General features: G+C 36.1%; 1 pseudogene; it reads right to left on the minus strand.

Moving 5' to 3' along the window:
- Positions 1–3124: 3124 nt before the first annotated feature.
- On the minus strand, positions 3125–3439 carry LOC118984049 (U6 snRNA-associated Sm-like protein LSm6; annotated as a pseudogene).
- Between the last annotated feature and the right edge of the window lie 1076 nt (positions 3440–4515).

The following is a 4515-nucleotide window of genomic DNA, read 5'->3' on the forward strand; positions in this document are numbered from 1 at the left end:
CTTACAGGCAAGAAGGGGCTGGAAAGAAGTATTCCAAGTCATGAAATCCAAAGACCTACAGCCAAGATTGCTTTATCCAGCAAAGCTTTCATTTAGAATGGAAGGACAGATAAAGTGCTTCTCAGATAAGGTCAAGTTCAAGGAGTTCATCATCACCAAGCCCTTATTATATGAAATGCTAAAGGGACTTATATAAGAAAAAGAAGATGAAAAATATGAACAGTGAAAGGACAGCAAACTCACAGTTATTAACAACCACACCTAAAACAAAATCAAACCCAGAGGACAGCTAGATCAGGAATGGAACCATAGAAATGAAGAACACATGGAGGGTTAGAAACAGGGGGGTGGGAGGAGGAGAAGGGGGAAAAAGGCACAGAAAATAGCATAGATGGTAGGTAGAAAATAGATAGTGGGGAGGGGGAGAATAGTGGGGGAAATATAGAATCTAAAGAACTTGAGACACGTGGTTATAAACTAAGGGGGGGAGAATGGTGGGGGAGGGAGGGTGTGGGTGGAGGGGAATGAAGGGGGGAATAGAACAACTGTAATGGTATAATCAATAAAATATATTTAAAAAAAGAAATTTAAAAAGGAATATGTCCAATGATATAGGACACATTCAGATCCCTTTAGCTTACATGGCTGCATATGTTTTAACCTGAAGAGAGCATTTTTAAATAAAATTTTTTACTTTGTATTTATAAATATTAAGTAATCTTTAATTACTTGAACAACTCATATAGAACAACTCATTATTCATCCCCAAAATGTCCTAAAATAAAGGAAACTGCTTTCATATTAAGAATATCTGCATAAGTCTTCTCTATCCAAATACGTAATGCTCTTTTTATATTTTGATGCAAAAAGAAAGACTCATGCTAGCTGAGCATCTCAGTGGAGCATCTTCCCAATACGCCAAGGTTGCAAATTCCATCCCCAGCCAGGGCACATACAAGAATTAACCAATGAAGCCATGGATGAGTGCAAGAGCAAGTCCATGTCTCTGTCTCTCTTTCTGTCTGTCTTTGTCTCTCTCTCTCTCTCTCACTTTCTCTCTCTCTGTCTCTCTCCCTCCCTACCAAATCAATAAAATAAAACATTTTTAAAAAGGACTCATGAGATGAGACAACAACTTTGCTAAATTCCCAAGCATTTTGTAATATAAGAATCTATCACAGGCCCTGGCTGGTGTAACTCAGTGGATTGAGCACGGGCCTGTGAAGCAAAGGGTCACTGGTTCAATTCCCAGTCAGGACACATGCCTGGGTTGCAGGCCAAGTTCCCAGTAGGGTACACATGAGAAGCAACCACACATTGATGTTTCTCTCCCACTCTTTCTCCTTCCCTTGCCCTCTTTCTAAAAATAAATAAATAAAATATTTTTTAAAAAAGAATCTAGCATGGGTAACAGGCCTTAAATCTTCCTAGAAGAATCTCTGTACTGTGTTTAGTAAATAATTTTGACTATTGGGATAATTGGCTTTAAAGCTGAATTTAATGAAAAGCCTCTGGCACAATTTTAACAGTGTCCCAAAACATGGCACTTGGGCAATTAATGCTTAATGATGTAGAGGAAGGGTGCAGCTCTATCCTGCATAAAATTGAAAGAAAGGTATTGCTCGAATTGTTTAGATCATGGAGGCATGCATTTTCCACTGTCAGCATTGCAGAGGGTTTTGTTGTTGTTTTTGTATTTTAACATATAGCAGCAAAAATACATTTAAGCTAAAGGCATTCAGTCAACATTTAGAAGCAAAATGTACAAATGGAAAAGGACACACTTTGATATTCATGGGTATTGAGAGGTTTAGTTGAATGTATAGCATATTTATGCGTTAGTGAAGTCTCCTTTACTTTTTCCTAGCCCCGTTTCATGTATGACATGAGGATTAAGTATGTTTTGGAGTGCTATAGTTTTAACACTTTTTCAGGTTAGGACTTTTCTCCTTTATGGAAGCCAGTATTTCTGTAAAAGGAACTTTGGAAAATGGTTTCTTGATTCAAATTGAACTTCCATAATAACCTATATTGTGACATTTTGAAGTGTTTAATTATACAGACATTCACCCACTACCATGTAGTCTGAGGGGCAAGAACCATGGAGATGACACCGTGTATGAGCAAGAGGCATTCTCTCTAATGGTGTTGGCAATGGTTATGTATGTGCGTGTGTGTGGCTACAACCCTTAATACAACTAGTTCATATGAAATTAAGGCTATTCTTTTGTAAGGTTGATGTGAAATGACCTTTCATGGATAAATTGTTCTTCTGAAAAGTGATATCAAACAGAATTAGTAATTCATATAAAGATCATTTAAAAAAAAAAAACAAAGAACTGCCCTTTTCCTGAGAACTCTGATCTGGAAGCAGAATTGAAACTAATTCTTGTTTCAAATCTATCCAAGGGTTAGGTGGTTAACTATCTATTAACAGGATTAAAATATTGCCAGAAACAAAGCCAGGGTGATAGTAAATCACAATGATAAGTACTATTAATTAGTTACATGCATAAAACATACAACTTAATAAAATATAATTTAATGATATAAATATAAAGGAACAAAATAAATTTTTAATACATTTGAGAACTCACACATTCAGATAAAGGCCAATAAGCCCAGGGTGGAATCTCAGCTCTCATTTACTAACTGTACATTTCAACAATTTGTAAGCCTCTGTCTCCTTACCCAGGAGTTTGACATAGTAATGCCTTCCCTTTATTGTAAATACAGATTACTCTGAAAACCATTTATAAATTTTAATGCCATACAAGTGTGAGGAAGTAATTAGGCCGCCATTAAGGATACCTTCTTATAAAACCACATATATTTACTTTTTGACATCTCTACAATGTTTTAATTATCATTTTATCATTTTAGGCAAGTAAGTAAAGAAATCAAACCAAATGACATTGCTTGAAACTTAAATTAAAAATAGTGTAGGAACAAAGATTTTCCTTTCATAAATTCCTTTTGCATTCTGCACATTGACATAGAGATGAAAGAAAATGACTGAAACTTAAATATGAAAGAATGTTTTACAATTAAATCCACACTATATACATTTATCTTACATGTCAGTGAAACAATCAACAACTATCATGAAATAGGACAAATTATATCAAAAAGAAACAAAAAAACTCATGAAAGTATATCCAAGTATGAAAAATATTGTACTTGTGGTGTCTTCACATCCTTTTCTTCTGTATGCTATATGCCACACGTCATTTCCTTGGATAAATGCATCCCCCTACTTATTCTTCAGTTGCCCATTTACACAGGCTTCCCTCTGCTCCAAGACGATGAATATATTCATGTAGTCATGCAGTCAAGTCAGGTACCCTTGCAAACCCCCTCCAGAATTTAATTTTACCACAATTGGTAGTCCAGTGATTTGCATTAAGAAGTCACTTGGAGTTTGCTTCCACAAACTCATTTTAACAATCTTGATCAGAAGTTTGGGAAGCAGAAAACTTGAGTTCTAATCTCAGCTCTGCTACTTAATTAGCTGTGTGCCTAAAGCAAGGATAACTCATCGCTTTACTTCTCAAGGTGCCAGGTTTCTCATGTGTGGCTGAGATCTGGAATCCCCACGCTAGGTAACCCACAAGCTCAGCCTCAGCTGACAATGTTATGAAACTGAAACCCACACATGCTTACTTTAAAATAGTATAAAGTTCTTAGATGCATAAGTCATCTTATGAATGTGCTCACCCTAAGTTGTGGTGAGCCAAACTTTAGATGGTATTGACTGTGCCTGATGAGGAAATGTGTTGAATCTGAAAAATATGAGTGAAATCAAGAAATTTGAATCTGAACCTATTTCAAGACAAGAAGTAGAAAATAAATTCCTGAATTAAGAATATGCCCTTAAAAACAGAAAAGTACACCAAAGAGTAAATATAGTGCTTCCTTCTGTAATCCAAGTCCATTTTGTTGTTGTTCAGGTGGAGTTCCAGGTATTAACTAATGGGGAGCTAGAAGGACATACATGGAAATATATCCCATGACTCTATGCTTCTTCAGCATCATTCTAATGCTAATACCTAACTCTCTAGAGAATATGTTTATTCTTACTTTTGCCAAACTAGTTTTGAATCAAAAGATTGTTTTGTTTTCTTGTAATGACTGGCAAAAGTAAGTTTAAGTGGATATATTCCAGTGTGAAAACCAATGTACTGATCACATCATCCCTGACATTCAGATCCCTTTCAAACAGAGCTGTAACATAGTTTTATGTGATGTTAAGGCTTAACTCAAGATTGAAAACTGAATTGCCCTTGCCCTGGCGGATGGTTCAGTTGTTTGAAGTATCCTGTACACCAAAAGGTTGCAGGTTCCATTCCCGGTCAGGGTACATATGGGAAGCAACCAATTGATGTTTCTCTCTCTCCCTCTGCTTCTCTCCTTCTCCCTCTAAAAATCAATAAACGTATCCTTGGGTGAAGATTTTAACAAATTGTATTGTGCTTTACATGACTGTCTCTGGTAACTGAATACTCAAACAGCAGT

Source organism: Sturnira hondurensis, unplaced genomic scaffold (assembly GCF_014824575.4).
Source record: "Sturnira hondurensis isolate 20B ecotype Veracruz unplaced genomic scaffold, ASM1482457v3 Scaffold0003201, whole genome shotgun sequence".
Classification (NCBI taxonomy): Eukaryota; Metazoa; Chordata; class Mammalia; order Chiroptera; family Phyllostomidae; genus Sturnira; species Sturnira hondurensis.